This window comes from Spermophilus citellus, assembly GCF_964194105.1.
Source record: "Spermophilus citellus genome assembly, chromosome: 2".
Taxonomy (NCBI): domain Eukaryota; kingdom Metazoa; phylum Chordata; class Mammalia; order Rodentia; family Sciuridae; genus Spermophilus; species Spermophilus citellus.
Genome location: NC_138183.1, coordinates 249347219 through 249361143, shown reverse-complemented (window position 1 = coordinate 249361143; position 13925 = coordinate 249347219). Strand labels below are relative to the sequence as shown.

The window sequence follows — 13925 nt, the reverse complement described above, 5'->3', positions numbered from 1 at the left end:
GGTTTCTGTTGGTCCTTCCAAGAGTGGGACAGTCCTTGGGCGTGCCTTGGCCTCCAAATCCCAAAATCTCCTCCTGGGGCTCCGTCGCTTCTCCCCTGCTGTCCCCTACCCTGGTGAACATGCCACCTCAGCTGCACGGTGCAGGCAAGGAGCCCCGCCTCACAAAGGGTCCCTGCACAATTTGCCCATCACCCACTCGGACCTGGCACTGGGCACCCCGGCCCGACCTCTGAGTTTCCTTGGCTTTAACATGGGGTGATGGGACCCCTCCCATGGGACTACAGCGAGGGTCCGGTGAGCTGGCTGGGAACTCTGTGGGGAGAGGGCAGAGACGGCTTTCGCTCTGTGCACCAGGGTGGCTCTGGTGCTTAAGAATGGGCTCTGGAGGGGGCTGGGGCTGGGCTCAGGGGCAGAGCGCTCCTCTCACAGGTGTGAGGCACTGGGTTCGATCCTCAGCACCTCATAAAAATAAATAAATGAAATAAAGGCATGTGCCCTGGTGCCCAGCTCTTAAAAAAAAGAATGGGCTCTGGGGGACTTGGCTGAACCCTGGGAGTTATGTGATGGGGGTGGATGTCCTTGCAGAGCCTCGATTTCCTCATCTCTAAAATGGGCCGACACACTCCTCAGAGCTGAGGGGTCAGAGCCCATGACCTGCTCTTGAGCAGACACAGGAAGAGCTCCCCACAGGCCAGCAGCCCTGTCTTCCCGTTATCATTGCTGCTGTTGCCGCTGACTGCCCTGCTTGGCTTCTGTGGCCCTCCTCGGCCTCTCCCTCTGTGACAGATCTGTGGTGGGCATCAGGGGTCCTGGGCAGCCCCTTGCAGGACGCCCCCAGGCTCCTGCAGACAAGGGCCTCTGTCCTGCTGACCCCAGGTCAGGGCAGGGGCAGCACGATGGCACAAAGACTGGGCTGTCTGCGCCTCCGGCAGGGCAGCTGCCCACGGCCAGCCTCTTGCCACAAAGAGGCCTTTGAGCAGCTGCCGGCAGGAGCCGCGCTCTCCTCCGAGGCTCCCGGCTCTCACAAGCCCCGTCTGTCTGTGAGGCCACTGGGCCAGGGAGGCAGCTGCATGGGGGCAGGGCCCACGCCCAGCCCTGCTCCTGGGCTTGCTGCCTCACCAGCCTCCTCATCCTCCTCTGAGGATGTCAGAATGGGCCTCAGGTAGGCAGGATGGGCCAGGGTCCCCACTATGGCTGGGCAGCTCCAGGCCTGGCACAGGGGCACGGGAAAGCCCCATCTGAGGCTCTGCCTCTCCTAGCTTCAGTCTCCTCATCTATAAAGTGGGCACAGTGGTGCACACATGTACTCTCAGCAGCTTAGGAGGCCGAGGCAGGAGGATTGCACATTCAAGGTCAGCCTCGACAACTTAAGATAAAACATCTCTAAAAGCAGCGCTGGGGGAGGACGCCAGGGGGCAGAGTTTGGTGGTAGAAGAGCCTAAATAAAAGGGGCTGGGGATGTAGTTGTAAAGGACCCCAAGTTCAATCCCCAGTACGGCCCATCCAAAAGAGCCTCCAGCTACCTCAGGCCACGGTAAAGATTGGATGAGGCCCACATTTAGCACCCCACATGCTGCCAGGCAGTGGTAAGGGCGGACCAGAACAGTTGCCCCCATACCGCCCCACAGCAGCTGGGGTGAAGTGACACAGGGTGGGGCTCGGTCCCCAGCTCTGCCTCTGATTGCTGGGTGACCTTGGCCAGGTGTCAACCTCCCTGAGTCTCAGGTTCCTCCTTTATAAAATGGGCAGAGGCCACCCACTCCTCGGGCTGCGTAGGAGAAAGTAATTTATCAGCTCGCCCCAGGCTCGAGCTTGGAGGAATTGATGAATCTCAGATTGGAGGCTGCGGGAGGGAAGGAGGAGCCACACAGGTGGGGAGGTGGGGCAGGGAGTGGGCTGGGAGGGTGGGGGCAGGAAGTCTGGTTCCTTCCCAGGAAAGGCTTGTGGGACGCACACAGAGGTCCCGAGGCTGGCCTTCCTACCTGGGGAATGGCACCCGAGAAGGCTGGGAAGGTCTGAAATGCCAGGCCCAAGGCCTTGGACTTGAAGTTTCAGGGACTAGGAAGCTACGGAAGGTCTCAGAGTCAGGGAGGGGCTGGATTAACTTAGAATTTCTCAAAATGTGTGGCCGCGTCTGGGCCTGGGCAGGAGGACGGGGAGGGGGAAGCTTCCACGTGGTCCACGTGGTCCTGAAGCTGGGCTTGGGGCCAGCGGGTCAGGGTGTGTGAAAGAGACTGGGGCAGAAACAGCCACGGGCCCCACCCCCTGCCCCAGCCTGTCTATCCCTGGAAGTCAGGCAGCCCCAAGCCTGGCACGGCCTGGGACTGTCCCTTGGAGACACCCAGCACAGGGGATCCTCAGGGACCCAGAGCTGCCTGGCTGCACCCCACATCTGTGCAGCTGCTTCTGTGAGTCTGGTTCTCAGCCACCCGTGCCCCAAGTGCCCCACAGAGCCACCACAGCTGAGTTTGGGATTTGGGGTCTGGTTTGTTCTGGTTTGGTTTGGTCTGGTCTGGTTTGGTCCGGTTTGGTCTGGTTTGGCAGGGCGGGACTAGAACCCTGGATCCTACCTTGGCAAGCCTTCTGTCCCTGAGCCACATCCCAGACTAACAACCAGTTTGACGCTTGAATGCTCTGCGGGAAGCGAGCCCTGTCCCTCTCCCGGGGCTTCCTCATGTTGGAAGCAGGGCCCTGGGGATGAAGGGGTAGCGAGGCTACTCCAGGGGACCCCGGCTCGGGAGGCCCAGGTCTCTGGGAGCCCCCACCGGAGGCAGTAGCCACACTAAGAGAAGCTGAGGTTCAGATCCCTCCTAGCCATTAGGTGCTGTGTGACCTTGGCCTCTGTGTCTCAGTTTCATAGATGTTATCTAACATTAAGTGAGATACTCCATGTGACATGCGTAGCCATGCGGGCACGTGGCGAATGCTCGGTGATGCCAGCCGTGCCCCTGCCGTATTATCATTGTTAGTGCAGAATGCCTTCCCGTCCCCCAGAGAGGCAAGGCGCCCCCCTGTTCTCTGGGTGCAGGGACTTGCCTAGCCAGCAGCTGGCCAGGTGCAGGGTTGGGGCTCTCTGCCTGACTCTGCTCTGGAGGCCCTAGAGCAACCTCCAGAGCGTGTACCTCAGTCACCCAGTGACTCCCCTGTCCCCTGCCTGCTGTGGGGCTTCCACGTGGAAGACAGAATCTGGGCAGCCAGAGGCCCGGGCAACACCCTTCTGTCCCAGTGTGCGCCGGCTGAGCCCGGGCAGCTGAGCGAAGCTCCCTGGAGTCCCCACACACCCAGGGCTGAGGGGCCTCTGACGGTGGACCCCCCACCGCAGCGTCCACGCAGCCAGGCCTCTCCAGCTGCACCCCCCGGCGGGCTGGGCACCCCTGCTGTCCCTCCTCCGCGCCTCACCCCTTCCCTTCCACAAATAAATTATCAACATGCCCAGGTCCCGGAGGAGCCCGCATCGCAGGGAACAATGAAAAAGCTTTTAATAGGATTCCAGCTGCAGCCACACGCTCACAGGCCCTAATGGAGATGGCTCCGTGACCACAGGCCCCGCGCCACCCGCCCGCCTCCTCCCCAGGCTCCAGTGGGCAGCGGGAGCTGGGCCATCTGCTGACGTCACGGGGCCAGCATGCTCAGCACACGCCACCTGCCACCAACGAGGCCGCTCTGCCTCAGCCCGACAGGCCAGACCCACTGTCCTGGACGCAGGTCCGCCAAGGCTAGTCCCCTCCAGGAAGAATGCCCCCCGCCTGGCTGCACTGGCACCTCTCCTGCGAGGCCACCTCCCCACCACGGGTGCTGCCCCACATGGCAGCACCATGCCCAGCACACAATGGGGCCTCAGGAAATGGCGCCAGGGAGCAGGGCGCCAGAGAGGTGTGAGGCTTGGTGACCAGATGAGACAGCCCAGTGGCCCCGGGCAGGTCCCCAGGAGGCACAAGACCCCCCCAAGAGAAAGACCAAAGCTCAGGCCCCAGTGACCGCGGGCAGCTACCTGCATCTCTGTGCCTCTGCGTCCCATCTGCACAGCCTGGGACCAGGTACAAGGCAATGAACGAGGCTGCGGTGTCCGTTCTTCTGTGTGACATTGGACAGGTCACTTCACCATTCTGTGCCTCAATTTATCCCAGGACATTGTTGTCCTGGAGTAAAATCAGATAATGCTGGTCCCTGCCTCAGAGGCTGACTGGGGTCACCGCCTACCGCCAGGCACATAATGAGCGCAGGGCAGGTGCCAGCCACCACCACTGTGACCAGGACTCTCCACTTCTGCTGTGTGCTTAGGGGCTGTGCTCTGGGACGCCACATCCTGGCTCTGTGACTTTGGGTGATCACGTGGTTGGTCTGAGCCTCAGTCTTCTCTTCTGTGAAACAGGGTTGTCGTGAAGCCCCACAGATTCCGCACAGTGGAGTCCCCAGCTCAGAGCTCCAGAGAGCACATGGCGGGCCCAGTCGACCCCGGTGACCGCAGCTGTCAGGACCTCCCTGCTGCCCTCACAGGGCTGAGGTCCGGTGACACCCTGGTCCTGGCTCCAGCTTGGACCTGGGGTCTGCCACCATAGCAGGTATCCAGTAGACCCAGTGGGGTTCCGCCAGACTCCGCCCAGGGGACTCTCACTTCCCGAAGCTGGGCCCTTGCCCTTCTCGCTCTCGCTCTCTCCCCGCCCTCAGTGGCTCCCTCCTGCCCAGTCCATCCCAGGATCACCAAAGACCCAACCATTACATTACATTACAGTGGAGCAGCTTAGAGACCCCTCCCCGCCCACTCCACCTGCCACCCGCAGGGCCCTCCTCAGCTTGCCAGATGAGCCACCCACATGCACAGGGTGGTGGTGCACCGAGTGGGCACGGTCAGGGCCCAGCACTGCATCCTTCGGGTCCGTCCTGCTGCTGAGTTCAGTCGCTGTCGGCCCCTACCAAGCCCTTCCATGGACTCCATCACACCGTCTTCCTGCTCCCCCAGGGAAGAGCGCTCTGTCTTCCCATTTCACAGGTGTGGGGACCGAGGCACTGAGAGGCAAAGTGAGGCCCCGGGGCACTGAGCTGATTAGCAGCAGAGGCAGGATTTGAACCCGAGCCCAGCACTCTGGTCCCACAGCCCTGCTGCCTGGCACTCGCTCCCACACGGCCTTGGACCAAGCCTGTCACCACTCTGTGCTTGGTCTCCCTTCTCTGTGGGAAGACACACCTGGAAGAGGCTGGCAGCGCCCGGCAGCTGGGGCATGGCACTGGCCAGCCCCTCACCCTAGCCCAAACCCCGGAAGTCTCAGGGCTGAGTCCCAGAGCCATGGGTGGCGTTGCTGGGCCCTCAGGGGCCCTGTGGCTCAACCCCTATCCAGCAGTGGTAAGGAAACAGGCCAGAGTGCCTCACCCGGTCTGGGAGGGAAGTGTGTGGTCTGCCTCTCCGAAACAGGTGTGCAGTCTTGGGGGGGTGCAGCCTCAGGGGGGAACAGGAAGAGACTCCCTGGCCCTCCTCAGAGCCCTCTGCTCACCAGCCTCTGCTAGCCTGGTGGCCCTGCCCAACGCCCAGCTGACTGCCCCTCCCCAGGGCCAGAGGTCAGCTGTTTGGGGCCTCCTTAGTTGGAGCAGGGATTGGGGAGGGGCCCAGGAAGAGCACGTTGGTGACAGAGGGCAGAGGTCCTGGGACTGGGTAGGGGTGGCTGCTCCAGCCTCTTCTTGGCACTTGCTTCCTGGAGGCGGGGTGGGTGGGCACACGGTGCCAGAGCCTAGTGCTGATCCAGGGGCCGACGGAGGAGGCCTCAGGCGTGAGCCCGTGTGTCAGCGTTTAAGAAGTGTGAGCATCACATACTCCTGCCTCCCTTCAGGCCTGGCCCACCTGGGCTGCTGTCCGGAAGAGAACAGTGAGGGAGGGAGGGAGGGAGGGAGGGAGCCCCCACCCTGGGCAGGGGCCATGCCGAACCCCATCCAGTGCCTTACTGGACCAGGCACCTTCAGGAGCTTGGCTAAACTCCCACGAGCCTCTGCAGCTCGCCCTGCCTCTGGGGAAGGATGCTCGCCTGCCAGCAGCCAGATTCTGAACCCAGGTCCAGCTGGATTGTAAGTCAGGGTCATTCCAGAAAAGCCACCAGGCAGCTACTGGACAGATCTCCACATTGGATCCTGGGCCCGGGACAGCATGTCCCTGGTGGGGCAGCTCAGGGCAGCAGATTCCATCCCCAGAGGTTTCGATGGGCAGGCTGGGCCCTCTGCTGCCACACACCAGCCCCTGAGGTGGTCACTCCTTCCTCCACGCGCTCATTCAATCTGCCAGGCCCAGCACCGGGCCCAGGGCTGCAGCCATGACTGACGGAGACCCTGCCCTCTGCCATCCCTACCTCCCGCCCCCTCCCCAGGCCCACTGCCTGTGGAACCAGCAGGTCAGGTGTCCTCCATCCACACCTGCCCACCACACCCAGGCTCCCCGCAACCCGCAGCCTCCCGGCTCCCACAGGCAGAAGCTCCACCAGGCAGCCCTAGGCACAGGCCCCCAGGAGAAGCCCCTGGCGCCAGCGGCATTCTTAAGGACATTTTCTTGAGCAGCATTTCCCAGGCGTCACCAAGGGTGGAGGAGCGGAGGGGCGGGGGACAGGTTCTCCAGGAGCAATTTGCCTCTGTAGATAAACGCCATCTCCCCTGCCTTTTCTGTCTTCCTCTCTCTAGCTTGCACTCCCTCTCTCCCTCTCTCTCTCTCTCTTTTTTTTTTTTACAGTTTGCTAAATCTGTTGTAATCTGGTGCCAACGATTAATTCAGGCAGAAGGAGGGAAAGGGAGTGAAAACCCCCACCAGGAGCTGCTCTCTCAGCCACGTGGGAGGAGGGGCGGGGCCAGCTCCGCGACCCAGGCACGGTCCCCCAGTCCCCCAGTCCCCCAGTCCCGGCTTCAATCACTATCAAGCCCTCCCAGCAGGGCACAGCTGCCTGCCTCCCGGGCGCCCCCAGGGCACAGCAGCCACACCTGGAGCCCGGTGCTGGATGCCTGGGTTCTGTGCTCTGCCTGGGAGGCAGTGTCCCCTAGTGGTTAGCTGAGCTTGTACAGCCGGGCGCTGGTGGCTTCCAGAGACAGCCTTCTCTGCCTTCTCTCGGCCAGCACCCCAGCCTTCCTTCTCCGTCCAACAACCCTTCCCCAAACCAGGAACATTCAGAGCTGGGGGAGGGTCTCAGGAACCCCCTTCATCAGGAACACCCCCTCCACACCAGGACCACTGCTCTCATCAAAGTGTGCCCCAAGGGCTCCTGGCCACCATCACACAGTGGGACAGACTCGTGTGCAGGTGAACACACGGCTCTCAGGAGCAGGGGACCATCTGCTGGGCCTGGGAAGCCCACCCTGGAGGACTAGACAGAGGGTGCTTGAGGCAGGGCCAGAGTGGGCAGCCTGGGTGTCCTGCAAGATAGCGATGGTCAGGCCAGCAGAAACCTGGGGAGACAGTGACCAGCTGCCAACAGCCCCCACGGGCCTCCAGAGGCCCAGGACCCTCCCCACGCCCACCAAGAGGTCTGCACACAGCCTCTCCGTCCCTGTGTCCACCATGCCCTCATGCCTGTCCCTGCTCACCAACTCAGCTCACCTTCAGGCACCCTCTTCCCCAGGAAGCCCCCAGGCCCCCGCTTGTCTGCACGCTCCCTGGGGGCTGATTTTGTGTCCCAGAGCCCACCGCTGTGCCGGGCCCCTGGCAGGAGCTGATAATCAGAGTGAATGAGTGGCAGGCAGGAAAGGAGGGAAGGGTGAAGGCTGGAGGGACAGGGCCCTCCAGTGTCAGCCCCAGCCTGCCCGCAGCCTCTCCGGGCTCCACTGGCCTGTGCCGTGCCGGGTGGGGGCAGCCCACACCAGCCCCGCGTGGGAGTCCTGCAAATGTCTTCCACAAAGCAAGTGGAGGCCCCGGAATCCTGACATCATCGGCAGAACTGCTGACCCCAGGGAGCAGCCAGGCTCTGGGGGCCGCAGGCGGGCGGCAGTAAACAGGCAAATGCAGGCCCACGCAGGCCTGGGCTGGGCGGCCCTCGGGTTCCTGCTAGGGAACTGCAGGCGGCTGTGGGTGAGGAGGACACCGCAGGGGCGCTGTCCTTTTCCCTGCCTGCCCCTCCCTCAGCCTGCCTAGGGTGACCACCCCACAGCAGAGGACAGAGTGCAGCCATGGTGTGCCCTGGCTGGGGTCTGAATTTTGTGTCAGGGTGGAAGAGCCCAGGTTCTGGGGAGGGGACGCCCCACCATAGACATACACAGGGTTGAGCCTCAAGGGCAGCAGCCAGGGCTGAGGCCTGAGCCAGTGCTCCCCACCCCCGCCCTGTGCTGTCCCCTGATGGTGGCTCACCTACCCACCCCATTACTGCCTGCAGGGGCACTCCGACCCTCCGCCAGGGCCATGCTCTTTGGTGTGCGAACACACAGGCTCTGGCCCACACCCCTCACATACTCCAGTCCCCAAGGGGCCTAAAGTGAAGACCACCCCCTTGTTGCTCTTGGACACTCCCACTTGCACTTAGGGACAGCAGGGGTGAGAGCCCATCTGGGAACAGGTGTTGACAGTTGGGGCAGGGGCCTCGCAGTCCTCCTTACTAGCCCAAGGCCTAGAAAAGCTGAAAGCCCAGAGTGGACCTAGGGGAGGACCACAGGGGACCCCTATGGCTAAGCATGAACTCTGTACTAGACACCTTGTATGAGTCACCTCCTGTGCCCCACTTTACAGATGAGAAAACTGAGGCCCAGGGAGGTCTGGGCACTTGCTGAAGGCCAGCCAGGCAGAGAAATCCTTCCCTGGGGCAGTGTCCCAGAGTGTCAGGACAACTGATTGACATCATTTTCAGATCCTGGGGCAAGAGGACCCACCCAGCCACAAGGCCCTGCCAGCACCATGCTCCCTGCCTCTCCCGCTGCCTAGTCCCACCTGACCTTGCAGAGGTGGCTGTGCCCAGCTGGCCTCAGGGACTTGTCCCCCTGCACCAGAGTAGCCACTTCTTGACAACAGCACCACACTGGACTTCTTCAGGCAGTCAGCCAGCTCTAGGCCTGCCTCTCTGTCCCTGGACACCTGCTATATATACCAGGGCCACCTGGGGTTCCAGTCCCTTTCTTGCTAACTTTGAACCGAGTGCACACACCATCTGCCCATGTTTTCTGTACACTGTCCTTCCCTGCTCACCCATGCCCAGGGCACCCACCCCTCCTCAGAGGGCAGGACAATGGCCGTGTCCTCCCACGGAGGCAGGGGCACAGTGGCCCTTGGGGAAGCTGCAGGCCTGGGTGGCCCAGAGGATGACAGTCCTCTGGGCCAACACCCCTCTGTGCAGCCTTGGTAGCAGGTGACACATAGGGTGGCCACACCCCCTCCCCTCCAAGGCCTTGGAAACAAGCTGGGCGGGTCCCCCAGGGGCTTCCTTGGGAGGCCTCATAGGACCCCGGAGCAGGGACACAGCAGGGACTGCTGCGTAGCACCAGGGTAAGACTGAATGAAGTCCAGCAACAGCACACGAACTTCCAAGGTCTTTACAGGTCCCCTCAGTCCTTGAGGACCCCTCGGACTCAGGCCCCAGAGCAGGACCATTAAGGAAATGGAACAAATGCAGCTGCAGTTTACACAGCAGTCCCCACCCCCATTGGGGGCCCAGGTGGCGTGCAAGCAGCCCGGTTTTGCCAAGGGAAACTGAGGCACAGAGAAGTGGAGGGACTTGGAACCAGTAGGTGGTGGAGCATGGACACACAGACCCAGGTCTGGGTGAAGTCGGCCCAGGACGCACTGCCCTGGGCACGCGGGCTGCGGCCTGGCCTTCCTGTCCTCAGCTCTGTGGGGGAGAATTTTTTGAGTGATTGGTTCCGTGTGGGAACTCAGGGTGGGGCGCACACCTAGCCTCTCCACGCCATTCACTGCACATACAAGCTGCTTGCTCTCAGACCTGCGCTGGCTGACCCTTCCGCCAGATGTGACAGCCCCTCAGCTGTTCCTGCCCCCTCAGACCTCCCAGGACCCTCAGTGCCAACCCAGCTGGGCAGCATCCCCTCCCAGGCACTGGCCCTGGCAGCTTGGGCCATTTCCATTTTAAACCTTCTGAGGAAGCCCTGAACAGTCGCCCACGGAGCCAGCACCAGCTGACAGGTGATGTTTGCGCTCTCCTCCTGAGGCTGGCAGGAAGGAAAGCAGTTGGCTTTCAACTCCAGAAACCTGAGCCTGGAGCCCCTGAGCATGGCAGCCTCCCCCACTGCCACTGGGCAGGGAGAGGGTGCCCCAGCTCCTAGTCCTCTACCACTAGCATCCAGGGTCCAGCAGGCAGCCTCCTCCCACCCACTAAGCCTCCTGGGGAGGGGATGTGGGTGGGGCTGGTCTCCATCCTCCCTGAGGGTGCAGGGGCCAAGGTGGGGCAGGTTTGGACCCAGTCGTCCCCCACCTCCTCTGCCTTGGCTTTATTTATTCACATCAGAGCTCTGTCTTGGGCCTCGGGGGCCTGGCACACCCCAGCTGGGCTGTATTCTCTCAAAGTCACACACTCCAGAGAGCCTTGAAGCCCTCTGGGGGCCACCGGGAAGCCTGGGGCAGCTCCCTGATGTCGCCGCTTCACAACTTTCTCCTCCTTGGAGAGCTCTGATCAGCTACGGTTCCCTGCAGCTGGGCAACAACGCTCCCCAGCCTTCCACCCATGGGCCTCTCCTCCCCGCGCCGAGGGGCGTGCGTCTCCTGGTCTTGAGCTTGGGGGGAGAGGCACCCCGCTGCGCCCCCAGCCCCTAAGTCCCACTGTTCTAGCCGCCAGGTGTACAGCCCCAGTCCCCCACCGGCTCCGGGCTGACAGTCCACAGCGCGCACTGGGAGGGAAGTTGGAGGCTGCCAGTACCCCCCTTGAAGTCGTTTTAAAAATAAAACCTCGCTCTAACCGTGACTCACGCGGCTGGTGGGGACGGGAGAGCGGCGCCCGGGCCGGCCCGCTGCCCTCGCCGCGCGCCCCTCACCCTCCGATTCCCGGGTGCGGGGCAGGAGCTGGGACCGATCTGCCCAGCCTGGAGCCCCCCGCGGGCAAACTGCCTCTCGGGGGCGCAGCAAGGGCTCGGTCCCCGGCTCCAGTCGAGCCCCCGCCCTTCCCAGCCGCTGCTCTGGGGAGCAGAGCCGCCGGCCGCGAACCCCGCGCCTCCCCGCGGCGGGGCCAGCGCCACCGGCGCTTGGCTGTAGCTCTCGACTCAGGGCCCCCCTCCCCAAATCCCAAAGACTGCGCGTCCCCCACCGCGCCGGGGCAAAGCCCGGCAGCCCGATCCCGCTGCGCCTCGGTGCACCCGCGGCCCCCGCCCCGTCCGCCTTGTCCCGACCCGCGGCCCCCGGCCCCCGCCCCGCGCAGCCAGCCTTACCTGCGCAGCGGCCGGGGAGGCGGGTCTCCTCGGGAAACTTTGCGGTGACGGCTGGAGCCTCCGGGGTTATTCCAAGAAGCGGGCGGGAACCGGAGCCGGAGGGCGCCCGGGGAGCTCGGGAGGGGAGCCCCCAGAGCGCGGCGGAGCACGGTGGCGGGCCCGGGGCGGGGGGCGCGCGGCGGCGCATCTGCCCGGCTCGGGCGCCCGGCGGAGCCGCGGGAGGAGTGCGCGGGGTTGCGCCCCCCGGCGGGGTGCGTGTGCCCGGGCGAGTGCGCTCGGCTGGGCGAGGGCAGCAGCGGCGCCCGCACAAGCGGCGGCGGCGGCGTTGGCGAGCAGGGCGCGGGGAACCGGGCTGTGCGGCCGCCTCTCCCCTCGCGGCGGCGGCGGCGGCGGCGGGGCCGTGCGTGCAGGCGCGGAGCGGGGAGGGAGGGAGAAGGGGAGGCGGCGGGCGGGGAGGAGGCGGCGGGGGCGGGGGCGCCGCGCTGCGCACTGGCCGGCGGGACCCGGCGCGGGAGGCTGCGCCGCCGCGCGGGGACTCTGGCACTGCCGGAGAGAAGCGGCCTCCGCGTCTCCCTCCTCCTACCCTCCGCTAAAATGACGGGGGGGGGGGCAGGATGGGAAGCAGGCCCCCTTAGGGAGTGGGGGGAGGGAGGCGCCCAAAACCAGCCTCCAGCGCAGGGGGGGCAGGGGAGAGGAGGGGTTCTCTCTCGTTCTTGCGCCGCCTCCTCCCGCACCCCTCCTCTGCACCCACTCATTCATCCATTCATTCATTCATCCATCTGTCCACCCATGCATTCATTCACAAACAGGTACCCACCGCCTACTCTGCTGCCAAGGTAACCCCTTCCTCCCTGTCTGGTTCCCCTTCCCCATTCAAACCCCTTCACCTGCTGCTCCCCCTTCCTGCCTGTGCTCTGAACCCCTGGGTTCTCTCTGAGAAGTGCCCCACCCAGCTGGCAAAGTGGGCAGCCTCAGTCAGATGCCAGGCCCATTCCTTCCTGCACCAGCTGACTGTGACCTTGGGCAAGTTGATTAACCTCTCCAACCTCAGTGTCCTGATTGTGAAATGGGAGCATTCAGGGCCTGTTTGCAAAGGTTTTTATGAGGGTTGGGGAGACCTTGAATGGGAAGGTGGCTGAGCCTCTGCCTGCCTTTCAGAAAAGTCTACTTCCACTGTGTGGGGTCTGGGTGATGGGAGGAGGTGGTTAGCCTAGAAAGTCTGTCCCCACCCTCTTTGACATTCTCTGGGACACTAAGGAGCTCTCCAGTCCACCCAGCCTCACCTGCCCAGGTAGGACCTTGTCACTGTGTCGCAGAGCTCAGTTGTTCCTACCTATTCACTCCCCTGAGTGAGTCTGTACCTCTGCCCAGAACCCCCCCACACCAGGGCCCCAGGCCCCACAATCTGGCTGAGACCCCTTTCTGAACCTGTTCCCACACCTCCCACCCCACTGTCCCAACTCCAGACTGTGCAGATGTTCCAGGGGCCTAGTCACCCCTGCGCTGTACATCCTTCAGGTCCCCCTGGGAGAAGGTCACCAATAGGGACACCAGCCCCTCTTTCCCCCTCCTCCTGTGCTTTCCTGTCCTTCCCTCTTGACCCCAAGCTGTCCCTCTTGCCCCCAACCTGGGAGCAGTCTGGGGCCTTGCCCAGGGCTGCCACCTCTGACCTGCTGTGAGCAGCGCCTTTCCCTTCCTGCCTTTCCTCTCCACTCCTCCCTCCCCACTCCCTGCCCCCTAATTCCCTTTCTTCCTTCTCCTGCTTTTCTGCTCCATTCACCAAACAGCTATTTTTTTCTCCCAATTTTTATTTATTGCCCAAACAGCATTATACCAACAATAAAGGAAGGAAAAATCACCCACAATGCCACCGCCCTGTGGCGTCAACAGTCTCTGTGCCTCTGCTCCCTTGCAGGCTGGTCCACGCAGGGACGGCTATAATTTTTCCAGAGCAGTGGTTTCCGTTCTGCCTGCCCAGGCCCCCAGATGGATGAGGGGCCCCGGGGCTCTGTCATTCCTCCATCGAGTCCCTTAGTGTGTGGCTCCAGATTTATGTGCGTGTCTTCCTCCTCTTCTAAACTGAACCTCTCTCCATCCCTGACACGCCCAGCCCGGGGCCAGCCCGGGGCCAGCTCGGAGCAGGCTCTCCGAGCCTCCAGGTGGAGCGGATGGTTTGGATACAGCTCTGTTTGACGAGTTGCACTTAGATATCAAAATATCATCTTCATAATTGTGGTTTTAATGGCTGTGTGATATTCCACCCGCTGATGTACCACAGCCCGCCCAGCCATGCCTGCAGGCCACACATGGTGCGGGGAAGATTGACGGGAAGTCCATGGTGTGCTGGGTGTTGGTCAGGACACCAGGGACCAAGGCTGAATCCGGACCCGCTGGACCTCGCCCTGGCAAAGCTGGAATTCCAGAGTGCCAGGCACCTAGACAGGCACAGCATAGAGGATCTTGCTGAGACAGGATTACCAGGTGACCCCAGACACAGGGCCCGAGTCAGGTGGGACATCCGGGACAGCTGCCCGGGGATTTTGGCTCTTGGTATTAGAGGGTCAGGGCCAAGAGAAGGAAAGGCCCAGCCGGCGTTGATCAGC

The 13925-nt window shown here is 63.0% G+C and overlaps 2 protein-coding genes across 4 annotated transcripts in view; one reads left to right on the top strand and one right to left on the bottom strand.

Moving 5' to 3' along the window:
- Positions 1-12261, bottom strand: part of FLRT1 (fibronectin leucine rich transmembrane protein 1) — a 74683-nt gene extending 62422 nt beyond the window's left edge. For both annotated transcript variants that reach the window (XM_081280796.1, XM_081280798.1), the window contains exon 1: positions 11323-12261. The gene's annotated coding sequence lies outside the window, so the exon portion shown is untranslated. The remainder of the gene's footprint in view (positions 1-11322) is intronic.
- MACROD1 (mono-ADP ribosylhydrolase 1) overlaps positions 1-13925 on the top strand; it is a 137134-nt gene that overhangs the window by 95162 nt on the left and 28047 nt on the right. The gene's annotated exons all lie outside the window — the stretch shown is intronic.